This window comes from Uloborus diversus, chromosome 7 (genome assembly GCF_026930045.1).
Source record: "Uloborus diversus isolate 005 chromosome 7, Udiv.v.3.1, whole genome shotgun sequence".
Lineage (NCBI taxonomy): Eukaryota > Metazoa > Arthropoda > Arachnida > Araneae > Uloboridae > Uloborus > Uloborus diversus.
Genome location: NC_072737.1, coordinates 149,237,655 through 149,256,795, shown reverse-complemented (window position 1 = coordinate 149,256,795; position 19,141 = coordinate 149,237,655). Strand labels below are relative to the sequence as shown.

At 33.0% G+C, this 19,141-nt stretch overlaps 1 protein-coding gene across 1 annotated transcript in view; it reads left to right on the top strand.

Moving 5' to 3' along the window:
- The first annotated feature begins 1,271 nt into the window (after positions 1–1,271).
- Positions 1,272–19,141, top strand: part of LOC129226939 (uncharacterized) — a 156,814-nt gene continuing 138,944 nt past the window's right edge. The window contains exons 1-2 of the mRNA XM_054861567.1: positions 1,272–1,383; positions 7,587–7,672. The gene's annotated coding sequence lies outside the window, so the exon portion shown is untranslated. The remainder of the gene's footprint in view (positions 1,384–7,586; positions 7,673–19,141) is intronic.

The following is a 19,141-nucleotide window of genomic DNA, read 5'->3' as shown; positions in this document are numbered from 1 at the left end:
AGAAAAGTTGCCACAATCAAGGCCTGACTATGATTTTTGAGGACACTGGGCACAAACACTTTTCATACCCCCCCCCCCCCCTCACCTGTACCCTGTACTCTTTTTTTTCTGATTTAATGATCCTTAAATGTCTGGAATCGTTTTAAACAATGACTAAAATTGTAAGATCTGACTACAGGGGCCGCGAAAAAGTATTTTTCCTAGGAGGTCCCAATATCTTAATTGGCTGCCCTGCTTACCATTACACCAGCACAGTACATGTTTGAAAACATTGAACTTTCATGAAAAAATTTAAAGAATTCAAAAATATATTTTTCGAACTGCCTTGTCTTCTTGAATTTTGATTTGAGGAGTACTCGGAATTTTCTATTCCGAACGAAGGGGTTAGAATGGTAATGGGGACGCCAACCGCAGATCCCACGAAATCTCAGTGGACCGCAAACCTCACGATACCATAAAATTGTATTAATATCGTTACTTTAAAAATAAATAAATAAATAAAATAAAACACAAATCAATGCTACAATTTTAACACTTCTGTATTTTTAACTTTCGACACTTGTGTTATTTCCAGAAAAAATAAACTATTTCCTTTTCCAAAGGAGTAAATATACTAGCATCAAGAACCCCCCCCCCCCCCCCCCCTCTCTCTTCCCGGTCTTCCTAAAAACATGCTTTAAGTCTTCTCCGTTGCTTTACATTTTTTGGAGGAGGGGAGGGGGGCAAAAAACAAAAAAAAAAAAAAAAAAGAAAAAACTTTTAACCTCTCTTCTTAGTTGAATTAATTCAATTCAAAAGCGTAAATAGTTTTGCTTTTGATTTACTCAATTAAAAGTAAAATTTAAGTTTGAAACGGAACTGATTTTCTCTCAATGTCTTTGTTTTGGTGGGTAATAACCACACTCGTAAGAGTAATTAATTGCACACTTTTTTTTAATGAATTTTGAGTTCCTTAAAAATAGAACGTCTTCACTTTTAGGGTTCATTTTACGTCAAGAAAAAAGAAAAAAGAAAGAACGACGGAATTAAATGCACACGAGAGAAAACCGCGGTTTTTTCAATCTCAAGAAAGGATGTATCCTTTCGAGCCTCGTGATTGGCCGAGGTGTTTTGATTGACATGCGCGCCGGGATCCTCCCAGCCAAGATCGCAAACGAGAGGAAAAATATTTTACTACGCCACAGCTGTGAACATATACCTCCTCCGGATCGCACACGCTCGTGAGAGGGGGAACCCTTAGTGGAATCGATCGATATTTCGTGATTGATTTTCTTCCATTGAAAACCCCCACATCTACACAGTAAAGTTAAGTCGCGGTCGAGGAGAAGGAGGGTTAACGTTATGAGGAGGATAACAGCAAGGAAAAGGCAAAGTTAGGGAATGGTAAGTGTAACTTATATTTCATTTGCTAGATTTCCCTTGGTTGCTTAGAATAGACGCAGGATTTTAAACTCCGACGTTCGTTCTTCCCGGAGAGAGAAAGCGAAAGTTGGGAAGCTCTATTTAGCTTTCACTCGTCTCATTTTTATTCGTGATGGAACTTTTTAAAGAGATTTCTAAGCCTAAAGCAGGGAGATTCGATTTTTTTTTGTGTGTTTTTCGAATTGCGAACCGCATGCGATTGCAGGGTAATTGTAAACACTGCATTCGGTTTCCCTGTTGTGTGTGTATGACGATGCTTGCAAACACAGCTTGAGTTGACAGTATCGTGCTAAGTTAACTAAATAGGGTACGGGTGAAGGCATCGCGTTTTGTGCTAATAAGCAGATGATCACGCCCGATTTTGCTTCTGCTTCAATTTTGGGTTAATATTATAAATATGATGACTAGGTCACGTTCGGTATGTCACAAGGCTGCCGATGGGCTCTCATTTTAAATTACTGCAGCTTGAACTGTGGCATTTAAAGTATTAATGATTTCAGAGTTTTATTTAGCCGCTGCTGGAAAGGGGATCGTTCTTCAGCGTATTGCAGTTTGGAGATATGCTAAAAAGTATCAAAAATTTGATTTTTGTACTTGGTCAATGACTTTTTCATTGAAATTTTTTTTTTTTAGCTTTGTGAATTTTTGTGTCGTTGCTGAGTTTTTATCTTTTTGTTGCAATATTTATGATAATTAAATTATATGCTGAAGCACACTTTTATTTTGATACTAATTCTTTTAGACTTTGTTTTTGATGTAATTGTTTTTATCGTGATTTAGCTTTGTTACTTGTTGACAATTTTTGCACGAAAAATGCGAATACACGAAACAAATAATATGGGATTGCACCATCATTCATATTTTCCATCGATGTAAGAAACACCTTTTGTCAGGGTAAACGAAGTAAATTGCATAAAGAATATACCATGCCATGTTAAATTATTTTGAAAAACTCCATTTTTTTTGCAGATCTTTAACATAGCTGTAAAAAATCCATTTTTCGAAAGCAACTTTGTTTTGTATGTTTGTTAGGTGTGTACATTTGTCATTTTCTAGGTGCATGCATTGTGTAAATGGTTAAAAGTTCAGAATCTGATATGCAGTGAAACCTTGATTTTATGTTGTCCGTTTGATACAGTAAACCCGTCTACAAAAATACTGTTGGGACCTAGAAAAAATATTGTAATGGACAGGTTATTGTTATAGACAGTTTTGCTTATTCATGCTGACATTTGGCTGGAGCCAAAAAAAAATATTGTTATAGACAGTTATCATTGTAGACAGTATAATTATACACAGGTTTCACTGTATGTTAACTTTCAATGTCATTTTTCGCTGGTCCTTGAAAATTACTGTACTGAATTCTTAACAAAATATTTTGGATTTTATGTCAGCCTTTTCCAGACAATCCGTTAAAGGCCGATTCTACCGTAAGGTGTGTGAGATTTTTACACTATTTTTTCTTTCCAAAGTTCTTTTTCATTATCTCAGCATCAAAAAAACCATGCATCAGTTAATATTATCTTATTTTACCTACTCTTATAAAACATTTGCATGCACAATATAATAATTCTCAGGTTTTTATAATTACAATCCAACATTCATTTCACTTTTTTTGTTGGACTAGTGTTGAAAAAGGTTCCATGAGGGAAAACGTAATATTGGCGCTTTGTTAAAAATCTAAGCATGTTGTTTCAAAACTGACTCCTTTCCCATGAAATAATGGGAAAAATGTGTAATCTGTACTTGTTTTTTGTCTTTAGGTGCAATTTCATGTAGCATAATTTGTACTAACAAATTTTGGCATGTTTCTTTGTCAAATTGCATTCACAAATAAAAATAGTTTTAGAGTTTTTATGCTTAGAATCACTTGATCAGCTGCGGGACACCCGTGATTATTCCTTTTTAGCCTACTTTCCCAGTAAAAGTCAGAAAAAGAAGAAAAAAGCATGAAAGAAGGCTTAATGCATCTTAAAATCCCGAAAAACAAAAAAAAAGTCAAAAATAAATAAAATAATTAAATGAATATTGAAAAATTAAAAATTGGAAAGTAGGGTATTGAGATGGGGAAAAATGTCTGTCGGTCTGTCTGTCTGTCCCCCCCTAATAACTTTTGAATGAATAGTCCGATTCGAACAAACTTTTTTTTGTTCGAAAGATCTCGGCGAGGACACCTCATTCCCATATTTCACTTTTTGATTTGAACTATTTTTTGTTCAATTTTGAACAGTTCAAAAAAACTTAACATTAGCGCCTACGGGGAAATTCAAAGCAATTCCGAACTGTGAGGCGAATTTGCTTCAAACAAACTTTGTAGGAAAAAGCTTTTGATAAAAAACTTGTATATAAGATATCTTTTTGATTTGAACAATTTTCCGTTCAGTTTTGAACAGTTCAAATCCCTTAACATTAGCGCCTACGGGGAAACTGAAAGTCAATGTAGATTCCGTACTTGAAGGCGGATTTACTTCAAACAAACTTTGTTGGAAATAGCTCTTGACGACCAACTCCCGACTCCGACTCCGAGAATTTAGGGGGACCTGACACTGACTCTGACTCCTGTTCCCGACAATTAATCGGACTCCGACTCCCCGACTTCGACTCTGACTTCGTAGCTTTGGCAAACATTTATACACGGAGGACAAATGACTGACTCCGATTCTTGGATATTTGACTCCGACTCTTTTATCCCAAAATGAGATTGACTCCGACTCCGACTCTGCTGCTGTGGTTTTAACTGTGAAATAATTATTGTTGATATGATTTGTTTTTATTTTCACGCTAAAGTTTTAATTTAGGTATTTAGTTTTCGGTGAATAAACTCGTAAAATATGCGCAGACGATTTTTTTTTTTGACAATGAAAATTATTTCTTTAAGTTGACATTTTATTGTTTTTTTTTTTATTTTGGTAAGTGCATTAATTCGTTTAAAAAATTATTTTCGGCAACAGGGGAAAAAGAAACGATTTTTTTTATATGATGTATTTATTTTAATGAACTTATTATTATTTTTTCGTTTTGAAAGCTGTTAAAAAAATTTTTTTAATGGAAAGAAGTGTATTAGCTGCTTTGTTTAAAAGGTGCTGCTATTTTATTTGTTCGTTTTTTTGAAGAAAAGTAAGGAATATTTTATTCCTAGAAATCAGCTTAAAATATTAAAAAATATATGTTTGAAAAAATTTGCGATTTTAGCTATTTTTGAGAATATTGATCAGGTACTAGAAAGTAGTATGGGTATACGGGAAAGTAGGCTCGTCTAGTTCTAGACGGACCTTCTTGTTCCTCATTGTCATCAAAAGCAGATAGTAAAACTGATATTGAATAATTTTGGATGTGATGAGACAATCACCAACGTCTGGAAAACTTTTAAGAGAAGTATCAGTAGCTAGTCCTTAATTTATTGTTATAAAAGAAGATTGGATGATCAGAGGAAATCCCTCTCGCAGACAAAGGATAATTAGACATAAAAAAAAGATTCAGAGCGGCTTCAAACAGTTAAAAAAATTGAAATCTAAAAAGAAAGTTTGTGAGTCATGTAGATAAAAAATTCTTTTGATTTGTTTATAGAAAAGCATGTTAAGCGGACTTTTTGAAAAAGGGTAACCTAAAATCCAGAATACTTTTACAGTATCAGCTTTTTTCAGGGACCAGCAGAAAATGACATCGGAAACGGGATAACCAATGAAACAAACTGCGTAAAATCTGTTTTCCACTGTAATTATTAGAGACGTACCGAGTAGCACTTCGGTCGAGAACCGAGTACTTGACCTTTCTCTACTCGGTGAGTACCGAGTTACCGAGTACCAATTATGATTTAAGAAGAACCACCTACACACACATTATGAATTTTGAACTAATTGGAATAGTATTATAGACTTCCATGTCCACATAGTAGTTTTTAAAACAGAATTCCAGCTGAAATTTAACTATGCATGGTTGTTATGCATTTGTTTGTAAAAAATTTTTACAAAAAAGTTACTTTTCAAATTAAAAATAAACAAGTAAATACAGGTATGATAGAATTAAAACAAATTATATCAATCTATTTTCGTTCTAGTCCCCCAAACATAAATAATTTTTAAAAGCTAATAAAACAACATTAAATGCACAAATGTGCAGGAACACTTATGTGAGATTGACGATTTTCTGATAGCATAAAATGATTATTGTAATAAAAATAACATAGTAATAAAAATAAAAATTGTAGCTGTAAAAAGAACAATGTAGGAAGAAGCTCAAACATTTAAGCAACAAAAATAAAGAAATTGAATATTTTATTCAATAATACAAAATAAAATTAAAATTTTATTCTAGCAGGATATAGTGGTTTAAAAAGCGATCTAGGCAAAACTATTGTTGTGCAAAGAAAAGATTGTTCCATTAGCTGGATATAATATGAATAGTAAATGAAATGATGACTTAATGAAATTTCTTGTCAACCTACAAAAAATTATACAACATTATACAAAAAAAAAAAATTCAGTGAAAAATTGGGCAGCCGAGACTGAATTTTTCTATCAATGTTAAAAGATTGGGTTCATTGTTGCATGTTGAAATCGTTCATACTGATTACAAATGTTCGTTTGATATGTAAATGTTCATGATATTTACTAATGCATCTGCTACTGAATTAATAAAATACTATCATGCATACGTAGCACATTTAAGGAGGAGATTAATTATATATATGGGGAAAAAAAAACGAAATGTGGTTCTGCATTTGCAGGGTTGCCAACTGCTCCACATTTTGCGGAGTTGCTCCGCAAAAGTAGCGAAACTCCGCATCTCCGCAAATGAGCTATTTTGCTCCTCATTTCCCATTTGCTCTTAATTCTAACGAGGCTTACCAAAGATTTTAAAACAATTAATATTATTTTTATTACATTTTGCTAGTTTATTAAATCATTCATGTAAATTTGGGAAATTAAAGATGCTTATACTCGAAACATGACTGTTTACAGCTGTTTTATTAATTTAAAAATAATTATTTTTATGTTAGTGCTTAAAATGATCATCACAGCCCAAAAACAATATTAGATGAGAGATTCAATTTGTTATACAATTGGCTCTTTGTTTAACGCCTTTCAAGGGACAACAAAAAATCGTTCTTAAGTAGAAAGCGTCCTTAAATAGAATGCTTTTAACACTATGGTGGATCATTTGGGACCGTGAAAAGTCGTCTTTAAATCGAGAAAGTCATTAAATGCAGTGTCGTTAAACAGAGAGCCTACTGTATTTATTTTTATACAAAATACCGAGCAGCTCCCCAAATTTAAAAATGCTCCTCAAAATCACTACAGATGCTCCTCAAATAGTTTCTTCTAGGTTAGCAACCCTGCATTAGTATCTTACAATTTACCAAATTGTCCGATATTGTCACAAGTTCAGGTGAAGCACTGAAGAAAATGTCATGCAGTTAGTAAAGGCGGTCAAGTGGACCTTCTGCTGTCATAGCCCATTAAAGCTAAATTTTGCGGCACTGTTTTAACGGACAAGATCATCCTATGTCTCATATTGATTTCTGTGGTTATTTCACTCACTCTTGCTTGTCTGTTAACCCTGCCATTTCTACGCACGCATTGCTTATCTCGGTCATTAAATTCAGATAATCGGCCCCTGAGTTTTCCATGGTGGAAGGTTATGACTCAAATTACTTCACTCTGTTGATACTGAGGTTCTCAGAATGTTGGATTCTCTAATGATTTCCGAAGTGAAAAATTCCATGCATCTAGCTCATAGTACCCAATACAAAGCCTGTTTATTTCTGTCCTGTCGCCGAACTCACACCATAAATCTTTTTATACAAAGCACCAGAATACAAATGAAAGCCATCCAATGTGCTGCCCATCCTACATGTTGTATGTGAGGCTATTTCCATTTGAATACAGTGAAGCACCGTTTATATGTTTTTGAAGCGACCGTATGAAAAAAGCGTATAAATGAAAAACCATATAATAGGTCTACGTTAGTTAGTATTGAACTCTGCAGGGACCAATTTAAAAAAAGCGTGTAATTGATAAAAACGTATAAAAAAGAAACATATAAACGGTGCTTTACTGTATTTACATCTTACTATCCTATGACTTCAGTGTATTTTCCCTTTTTTGCATAGATTTTTTGCAACACATAGCACATTATGATACCACTTTAATTATTTTCTATAGGATTGCATGTTTTGCTCACAAAATCATTCTTCAAGGTGTCAATTGGATTGATGGGTCTTGAAGATTATCTTAAGTACTCTTATAAGGTATGTTTATTTTTCTTAGTTTTTAAAAATTTCATAATAAAATGTTATTCTACATATTTTTAAGCCTTTGACCTTTCTTCAGTCATATTGTTCCAAACTAAAATTAGATGGTAAGAGTAATGTGCTATTACATTGTTATGGAATGACTAGATTTATATATTTTTCAATTTGGTTTTTGCTTTAGTGCTACAAAATAGCATTTATTTCTAAATTGTTGTTGAACCTGATCCATTGGCTTATTTTTGAAAAGAGCATATTCGTAAAACATACAAAAAGTTAAAAGGGCATTTTTTAAGGTCTAGGATAGAGAGCACATGTGAATGTCACAGATTTTGCTTAGGTAGTTTAAAACAGAAATTCTTTCTGCTAAACCATCAGAAGAATGAGCCATTTTGTTCCTCTTTAGTGACATTTCTTTATTTTAGCTGGTGTTGTATAATATATTTTAACCTGGATTTCTTTAAGTGAAATCTAGCTTTAAACTAATAAGATAAAATTAATTATTAGAGACCTACCGAGTAGCACTTTGACCAAGAACCAATTATGTTTTAAGAAGAACCACCAACACACATGTGATACATTTTGAACTCATTGGAATAGTCGTATAGACCTCGATCCTCCATGTCCATTTTATAGTTTCTGAAACAAAATTCTAGCTGAAATTTAACTATGCATTATTTAAAAGATTTTGTTTTTGTCAAAAATTAAAAAAAAAAAATTAAAAAATTAAAAATAAGCAAATAAATAAAAGGTATGATTAATCAAGTTGGAATTAATACAGTTTATATCAATCTATTATAGTTCTAATCCGCCAAACACAAATACTTTTTAAAAGCAAACAAAACAATGTTAAAAGCACAAATTTGTAGGAACACTGCGGACACATGTTTCAGCCTTACAAGGAACGTCTTTTTCAGTGCATATAATGTGAGCTAATGAATGTAACTTCCGACAAAAAAATTGACTTTTGTCGGATGTCTTAAAATCCATAAGCTCACATTTTGAGCATTGAAAAAGGCATTCCGTGTAACGCCAAAGCATGTGTCTGCAGTGTTTCTGCCCATTTGTGCTTTTAACGTTGTTTTATTTGCTATTATTTTTGAGCAAAGGTATTTTTATATTTCTTATAAATAATTTCTGTTTGTAGCAAAAATCCATTTAATAATATTAAAATTTCATATTTTCTATACTTACCTTTTTTGCCTCATTTTCAATAAATAATTTTTATTAACTTTGGGAACTTTAAAATAAATATTTACTCCATTAAAGCATAACAAACTTCATTATTCTCAAAAATTTAAATTTGACTTGTAAATGGTTGCAGTATATTATATGCTTGTCCTTTTTTATTTATTGTATAATCTGTCTTGAACAATGTTCAATTTTTTACAACTACTCAGTATTGGTCAAGTATCTGATCAAAATTTGGCCGAATACCGAGTACTCAGTACATTTCTATTAAATATTGCTGAGCATTTTACGGACATACAGATGAGGGTATGAAAATTAATTTTGTTTTGTTTTATCTTTTTTTTTCTTCTGGACATTTCACCTGAGTACTTCTGAACCAAATATCTCTGGCGATCTCAACAGTTAAATAACGACCCTAAATAGTATTATATAGTATTATTATAATCGTTTTCTTCATAGGATCCTTAAAAATGTGTGAACATAAAAAAAACAAAGTAAAAAAATAGAGGCTATCATCACCATCTGGGCTCGGCTAGGATGTAGTTATAATATGGTTGCTGAAAAGAAGGGAGTATTGAATAAGGAGGACATGGTTACTTTGTGGGTGGGAACAAATGATGTAGGCCACAGTAAAAATGAGGAGTTTTCTAGGGAATGGGAATCCCTGTTGGATAAAGCAACCAGCTTTTCGACGAATGTCCAAGTGGTTGGTTTGCTTCCCAGGTATGGAGTGCGTAGGAGCTGGCTAAATCAACGTGCGAGGTGTATGAACTTGCTACTGAAGTCAATTTGCGAAAAGCGCAGTATCAGGTTCATTGATGTATGGAGTCACTGTAAACGGGATTGGATTGCTAGGGATGGCCTGCATCTGAGCTCTACAGGGGTCAAAATGGTTAGTGGATTGATTTTAAGGGCTTTGGAGTCAAAAAACTAAGTTGGAATGGGGGGCATGGTTCAAGCACCAGGTATCGAGAGAATGAAATGTTTTTGTGTATTGCTAGAAATGGAAATAAAGTGACAAACAAGAGTAGTAATGTTAACAATTGTAATTTAGGAAATTTCAGGGCGTTAAATAAAAGCAACTTAGGCATGCTTAAAGTTTTCTATACCAATGCTCGCAGTATTAGGAACAAGATGGATGAATTGAAAAGCATAGTTATGGATGAGAAGTTGGATGTTATCGGAATTACAGAGACATGGGCTACCGAATCTGATGCAGAGTTATTACATATTGCTGGGTATAATTTATTCAGACAGGATAGAGTAGGTAAAAGAGGTGGTGGGGTTTTATTTTATGTTAGAGACAATTTTATTTGCAATGAATTGGTCATAAATGATAAGCCTACTGATATTGATATGGTTTGGCTGGAGTTGATGAGCAGTAAGGGCATAAAGCTACGCTTTGGAAACATTTATAGGCCACCTAATTCAAACCAGGGACAAGATGAACAGATGTACCGTATTATTAGTGACATGTCTAGTAAGGGATCCGTTATCATAATGGGGGATTTCAATTTTCCGGGTATTGATTGGAATAATTTTTATCCTGGTAATGGCAAAGAAGAGGAATTTTTAAAAGTAATTGGTGACTGTTTCTTAGATCAAGTTGTAACTCAGGGAACTCGAGAGGAGGCCATTTTGGATCTAGTTTTTTGTGACATAGGTAGTTTTGTTCAGGGGTTGAGTGTAGGGGAGCATATTGGAGATAGTGATCATAACAGCATTAGGTTCCGGGTTAAATTTGAAGTGTGCAAAGATGATAATTTTAGGTTTGTGCCCAATTTCAGAAACACCGATTTTGTTGCACTTAGGCAGAGCTTGAAAGAGGTTTTTTCGTCAGGGTTGGAAAATAGCGACGTAGATCAGCAGTGGACGGAATTTAAGGATAAACTTGCTAAAACCGTTGGGGACTATGTTCCATTTAGGAGAAAAGGTGTTAGTACCAAAATTTGGCCCATGTGGTTCTCCAGGGAGACTAAAGAAGCTCTTAATTATAAGCAAGCCACTTTTCGTAAGTTTAAAGAAACTGGTCAGAGTGCGGAGAGGCTCCAGTATGGTAAGGCAAGGCGAAATTTTAAGTATTTGGTACGGATTCAGAAAAGGGAATTAGAGCAAAGGCTGGCAGATGACATTGATGGGAACCCTAAGAGGTTTTTTGCTCACGCTAATTCTGGGAAAGCTCGAAACAGTCAAATTGGGCCTTTGGTTGATGAGCATGGAAATTTAATCCAAAACGATAGGGATATTGCAAATGTTCTAAATAACTTTTTTTCCAGTGTGTTTAACGATAACTGTATCTCAACAGTTGACACTAACAAGACACAAGCTATTATACAGCTTGAGGATTTTGTATTTTCCAGGGAGGAGGTTTTATTTCATTTGAAAAAGATTAAAGCAACTAAAGCTCCGGGACCAGATAATATTTATCCAAAAATTTTAGTTGAATGTGCAGAGGATTTAGTGGATGTTATTTTGAATATTTTCAATGCTTCTTATAACTCGGGGACGGTGCCAGAGGATTGGAAGCTGGCTAACATAACGCCACTCTTCAAGAAGGGGTCTAAAGGTATTGCTGGGAATTATAGACCTGTAAGTTTGACTTCGGTGATTTTTAAGATTTTCGAAACTTTGATCAAAATTAAGATCATGATGTTCTTAGAGACTAATAGTCTGTTGACTAGTTTGCAGTATGGTATCAGGAAAGGTAAATCCTGTACTACTAATTTATTGCATTTCTACGACAAGGTTACCTCAGCTTTAGATAACAAAAAATGTGTGGATGTTGTTTATATTGATTTTCAAAAAGCTTTTGACAAGGTACCGCATGTTGCTCTTCTCAGCAAGTTAGCTGACATTGGAATAGGAGGAAAAACTTTACTTTGGGTTAGAAATTGGCTTACTGGTAGGAAGCAAAGAGTAGTTGTGAGAGGAAATCATTCTAATTGGAGTGATGTTTTAAGTGGGGTTCCTCAGGGATCAGTTTTAGGGCCTCTTTTGTTTATTATATTTATGAATGACATCAATGAAAATATTTCTGGAAGCATGAATTGTTTTGCTGACGATGTAAAAGTTATGGGGATTGTCGAAAATGAAGAACAAGTAAAACAGCTGCAAGAGGATTTAGATCATATTACTAAGTGGGCAGATAAATGGGGTATGGCAGTTAATGTAGGGAAATGTCAAGTGCTACACTTAGGTCTTGGAAATAAGCGTATGAGATATCGTTTACAGGGTTCAGTCATAAATCAGGCAGATAATGTTATGGATCTGGTTGTCTTTATAAATCAGGACTTCAAGTTTAGTCAACAGTGCAGTATTGCTAGTAACAAAGCTAACAAAATGCTTGGGTTCATCAATAGGTCTATTTCAAACAAATCTAAGAAAGTTCTTCTGCCTTTATATAGGAGTTTAGTAAGACCTCATTTGGAGTATGCTGTTCAGTTTTGGTCGCCTTATCTGAAGAAAGATATTTTTGTATTGGAAAGGGTTCAAAGAAGGGTAACTAAATTAGTAAGGGGACTCTCAGATTTAGATTATGATACCAGACTTAATAGGCTTAACATGTATAGCCTGGAGCAAAGGAGAGTCAGAGGGGACATGATTCAGTTATTTAAATTTATCAAAATGAAAGATGTAAACGGATTAAATTTTTGCGGGGAAAGCAGGACAAGGGGTCATTGTTTTAAGCTATTTAAATCTCAGGCTAACTTGGAAATCAGGAAAAACTACTACTTTAGCAGGGTCGTGGGCACTTGGAATAGCTTACCGGAAGAGGCGGTAATGAGCAAGGGAGTGGATAGCTTTAAGAGGGCCATTGATCTTCATTGGGGACTAATTAATTGACTAGGACCAGCCTAGCTGGGCCCAGTGCCTGTTGCTGGTCGTCACATTTGTATTTGTATTTGTAGGGCGTAGTCAGCTCGTACAGTGGGGGAGGGGGGGGGGTTCACCCGCACTTTCAAAAGTAAAGGGGCCTGGCCCCCTCACTTTTCAGAGTTAAAAATTAATAATTGATTGAAAAAAGATTTTTGGTAGGGTGGATTGATTTATTTCATGAACATAAGAAATAAAATTTTCTAAATGAATGAAATTTTCTCATCTGATTTCCTATGAATGGAACATTAAAATGAAAGGGCAACGTCTGCAGTGGTCATCCGTCTCAATTTTTGACTAAAGCTCAAAACTCGCGGTCGCCAGTCGCCAAATGCGATCAATTTTCAAATTTTGGCGACCATTATTTTCACTTCAGTCGCCAATGTGGCTACCATTCGCCAATGCAACCTTCTCTGACCTATAGTCTTGACATATGACCTTTCCCCAAATTCTTTTGTCCACTAAAAATTCGGCTATCGGATCGCCAGGGATGGAGGAGGGAGGGGGGGGGGGAGTATTGTCCATTTGTGGCTAATTGTACTATGTGTTCTTGTTCTGAATAGAAAACAAAAATCGCAATCACGACGGCAAATTCGTTACAAAACTTCTATTTCGAAAACTCGGCTTTCTTTACACGCGATCGTAAAAATAGACAAATTTCATACACCAATTTCGTAAATTATGCTTTATTGATCTTAAATTCATTTTTCAACTCTATTTCTCCTTAACAAATGGCTATTTCTTCGTTTTGCGGTATTTTTAAACTACGCGTTTTCAAAATGGCGTCGCGTTGTTATTGTTCATTTTTACCAGTTAAGACGAAAATGTCCTTTCCAAAATAAAAAGAATTCATCTTGTACATTTGGTTTACATATGAATAAACAAAAATGGCGCCTTTGAGTCAAAATGCACCGAGACAAGGTAAAAACGATATCGCTATAAAACAAATTTTTTTTGCAAGATTTTTGATTTTTTGTTTTAATCATATTGTTTGTTTTTCCTTTTTTTTTCTTTTTAAAATATAAAACCTACTGGAGGAGGGGATATATCCGTTTATTTACTTTATTTCTACTTAAAAAGTTGTTATTTTTAAGTTTCGCGGTAAATTTTCAAAATGGCGTCCCGCGTTTTCAAAATGGCGCCGCGTTGTAGATTGTCCATTTTCACCAGTTAGAAGAGGAAAATGTGTGTTCTAAAATAAATAAAGAGAAGTACAAACGTATTTATAAAACACATAAATAATTTTAAAAAAATGGCACCCTTGCGTCTAGAGAAGGTGGAAAGAATACGGCTGAAACCCTTTTATTCTTCTGCTGGATCTTTTATTTCATTTTTTGTTTTTTTTTTTCGTTTTGTTTTATATTGTTTACCTTTCTTGTATTCATTCATTTTTTGACACCCAGGCATCGATTTTTATAAAATTCTGCATGCATTTGTAGAAACAAAAAAATATTTTTGTAGAAACGCAAATGGTTTAGGTTTTTACATTCTGTTCAAAAGTTTTTGGATTTTGTTGTTTTATTTATACTTGTGGAACTAACTCGTGTTTTGGTTGAAAGCTGTGATGTTTCTAGAAGCTTTGAAAGCTGAAAAAAAAATAATAATAATAATCTTTTTTATTTATTTATTTTTTTATCGTGATGTGTTTTGCTTAAAGATAAATTAATGCAGATTAGAGTTTGCAAAAGATGTATTAAATAATATCTGGGCAGGGGTGCCCGCTCCCCCCAAGTTCAATTCCCCCCCCCCCTCCAAAAATTTTCCTCAACCCTCTTTTTATTTTTTATTTTTAGCTCACTTTTTATTTTATTTATTTTTTTTTAATATTTTTTATTTACTTATTTATTTTTAATTATTATTTTATAAGAAACGTTCTTTGCTACGCCAATGACATATACACTCATACTAAATAAATAAACGGAATAAAATAAATTAAATAATTTAAATTAAAATAAAGTTCGGCTATCATTTTTTGAGATTTGGCTACCATTTTGTGAGGATCTGGTAGCCATTGGCTACCAATTCAAAATTTGAGTTTTGAGGTATATTTTTGACCCAATATTCCACATTTTTAGAAGTTAATTAGTCAGTCATATCAAAAGCCAGTAATGTAGCCAAATTTTACAAAAAAAAAGAAAAAAAACAGCTTTAAGGGCCATGTTCCCTGACCCCTACACTTCTTTTCAGTAGTAATTTTTTCAATATTAGTTCAAGAATCCCTTTGCCAAATCACTTTATGAATGTAAAATTGTTATTTAATGTTCTACATTCAAGTTATAAATCTTTTATTATTAAAAAAAGAAAAAAAAAAGGATGGGAGAATAGATTTTTAAAAGCCAGGTGTTCTTTCATAAAGAAATTTTGTAACTAAATGTTGAGGAAATAAGTTTGTTTTTCATAGTTGCTAGATGTAAAAAGAGACAAACTAGGAACTTTGTAAAACAAGGGGGAGCAGGGGCTCAAGTGGGAAGTGTCTGGGATCCAAGAGCAGAAGCAATAGGCGCTTCCAGAAAATAATTTTAGGGGGGAAGGGCAAAAGATTTTCTCATTTAAAATGGATGTCAATCTCCCTCCCTGGAAATTTTTTGAAATCGATGTCTTTAAAACGCGATTACTTGCCATATTTGTGTCCGTTATGGAAAATGATATGACTCAGAAAAGATTGTATTTGATCGATTTTTCGATTTCATTTATATCTCCCTTACATCATTTTGAAATTGAAGTTCCCAAAATGCAGTTGTAGACAATCTTCAGTGATGTCACGATGTCAGGGAAAAAGGAGATACCAGGGCTCTCCACTGGAAACTTTTCGAAATTGTAGTTCTAGAGAGCGTTCTTTAATGATGGTACCGGAAGAGGTTCAGAGATTCCTTCCCCTTAAATATTTCGAAATTGTAGTACTAAAAATTCAGTTTTCATCGTCCTTTTGGTGATATCAGAGATATGAGTTTTGGGGGTCGTTAGAAGACTTTCTTATTTTCTGAGGACTAGAGAAAGGTGCATAAATGAAAGGGAGAGCGGAGAACCAGTACGCCTGAAATGTGTTTAAATGAAATGTTTGATGTTACATTTTTCAGATACATTTATTAAAAGTGCTTGATGGAATTTATATGATATTGTTGATACTTTTTTCTACAATAATAAGTTAGAAGTAACACTTTCAATCGTAAAAATGTATATGAAAAAGTGTTTCCAGAATCTCACAAACATTGTGTGAGGCAAAATGGCATTAAATGACTCTTTCTTCCCGAAATAATGATCCGATTTTCTAGACTTAGGTCTCATTTATAGTGGTCTCATTCAAAAGCCCGCAAATAATACCCCTCAAATTGCTTTACTTCCTTTAAATTTCAAAAAAAAAAAAAAAAAAAAAAAGAAAAGAAAAACCAAGGCTGTAAATCACCAGGAAAAGAGTTATAAGCATAATTTAGGCCTAATGGATCATCCATATCAAGTCGGAAATTTATCGTTTGCCAACAAGATCAGTTTAAATTAACTAAATTAACATGAATAAAATCAATTTGAATCTGTTGCCATTTTTTTCTTGACTGTGAACAAACAAAATTTTTGATTTTGCTTTTAGGTAAAAATTTTCCCTTTTGTATACTTTTAGACTTTTTTTTTGTACTGTGAGCGTAAGATAATCAAGGATTTTAGTTGCATTAATGGAGGGTTGCATTTAATTTATTCAGGACTTAAAGATTAACCATTTACAAAATATAAGACTCATTTTTTGACGGGAAATTTTACAGTATATTTTTTTCTTCTATTATTTGAGCCCAGTCGCTGAACACGCATCACTTGACATAACTTTTATTTTTGAGGCAGACCGTGCAAAACGGCTAGTAGATAAATAAATCAAGTAATTTGCCGCCCTTAAAATTAAAGTGAGTTTGTAGTTAAATTCAAAACTGGTTTTTGCATATCCAGACACTGATGCACACTTTAAACTCTTTTTTAACATTAAAGTAGCGCATCTTGTGGCACTGAAACATGTATTATTATTTTCCAATGACCGCCCTCAAATTAAACTGAATTTCTAGTTGAATTCCGAATTTTGCATATTCAAACACTGGTACAAACTCTAATTATTATTTTTTTAACATTAAAAAACTGCACATCTTATGGAACTAAAACAGATATTAAAAACTCTTAAAAAAGAAAGAGTTTCAATTTCGAAATTTGCTGCCCCTAAAATCTGCCGTCCTAGGCAGCCACCTAGGTTGCCTACCCCCAGAGCCGGGCCTGCACACAATACTGTACCCTGATTATACTCTGAAGTTAGGGGAAGCTCAGTCTCATTTTGACAACCCCTAATTTTTGTTTGGAGATTTTTTCTAAATTCTACACACATTGAAACCAAGCTCACTGATGCACAGGGTTCGTGATTTTTTTTTTTTTGTAAACCAAAAAAATCTGATATTTTTTACGTAAATCGGATTTTTTTTATATTTATATCGAATTTTTTTGATTTAAACAGGGTTTGTACACTCCTTATAAACTCCTGCTTTTTAAGAAAAGAAAATAAGGGCCCTTAAAACTCCTGAATTTTGCTATTATCTCCTTACAAACTCCTTATTTTTTATTCTATATGGCCTTAAAGGTTTTCTTCTACCATCAATCTGATAGATAGTGATTATTTTATACGGAATTTTACCCGAATTTTGGTATTTTTTCGTCTGTTAGTACCGGAAATCCGATTTTTTGTTAGACTATTTTCTTCCCCTCATCCGATTTTTCCCCCGTATTCTAAGTTTCTGACGATTATGTCGATAATTATTAATAACATTACATCTTGTAGCCTTGTTACCATTCTAAAGTAGTCTACTTTCCAATTCTTTTAAAGTCTACTTTCCAAATACCATTCTAATTTTTTTTTTGCTTTAATAAATTATTTTATTTGTCGTTTTTAGACTTTTGATGCTTTCATTTTGATTACAGCAATCTCTTTGCATCCGATATGAGGATCGAATTTTTTCTGATTTTTGATGCCTCTTCTGAGTTTTTAGGGGCAAATAAATGAAATTTCTTTTTATTCCTATAAAAATCACAAAATAAAAATTTTCAAGCAAAATTCTATGTCATTTATGAGAGTCAAAAAGTTAAAATCTAAATTGCTGATTTAATTTGATTTTTCCTTCAATTACGCCGATTGTTATTAATAATACGTTTATTGTAGAGCTCTAAAATACAATTGTAACATTATTGACTTGAATAAATTCTTTTATGTTCCGTTCTTTATACTTTTAACGCATTCACTTTTAAAAATCGCTATCTTTTTGCATCCGCCTCGAGAATTAGATTTTTTGCATTTATGATGCTTACTATGCCTTGTGAAGAGGCAAAGGAATTAAGTTCATTTATATTTTTATTAAAATTATTAGATTGAAAACTTTTTTTACAAAATTCATGCTCTTTAAGAGTGTTGAGTGTCAGAAAGTTAATTATGGAATCGCTGGCTGAAATTAATTTTTGTTTCAACTATTTTAAGTGTTTTAATACATACTTAATATCTGTAGTTCGCAGGGTTTGTATTTTTTAAAATTTTTATTTAAATCAGTTTTTTTTTGCTTTGTTAAAATTTAAAAAAAATTCTAAATATTAATTACTTAACATTTATAAGCATACTATATTTTATACAATAGGTAAAAGAGCAACTTAATAGCTAAACAGTGGTACCACTATTTCCTAGAATTATAATTTTCATACTTTTTAGAAGAAAAATTATCAAAATTTAGCTGTTTTCTATGCTTATCAGCAAAGAGTCACACAACTTTTTTTTTTTGAAATATTCTACAAAATTTTTAAGGTAAAATAATTTGTACAATTTTTCCGAAAGGATCCCTAATATTTAAATTATGAGATGACTATAATTTATTGCACGTCCTCTGCAGGAGTTGTGTATTTAATCAAAATAAAGAGCAAATATTTGGTACATTGACAGTTTTGTTCCGTCTATCACAATTTAGAGTTATATCATTTCAGTGAATGTATTTTTTAACTTTAAAAATTTTATCTGGATAAGTCGGAGATCTGGATAAACGGGAGCAAGACAAACGAGGTTCTACTGTAATTATAAATATGCATAAAATGTACCAAAGAAAAATTCAAGTTTAGAGCCGTAAAAATAGCTGATTTTTGACACATTGATTGACATTGATTATTTAAGCATATTTAAAATATTGTGTGGGTGGAAAAAATATATTGAAGCTAAGTCGAAAATTTATCGTTTTAGTTCATTTTATCCTCAAAATAACCCTAGTATTTTCTAAAGAAAAATTGGCAGCCTCCCGAACTTTAAATTGAATCTCCATTATTATAGTGCGAGATTTTTTTCCAAGAATGAGAAAAATTATAAAATTCAACAAATTTGTATTACATCATTCCAATTATATAAACAATGCC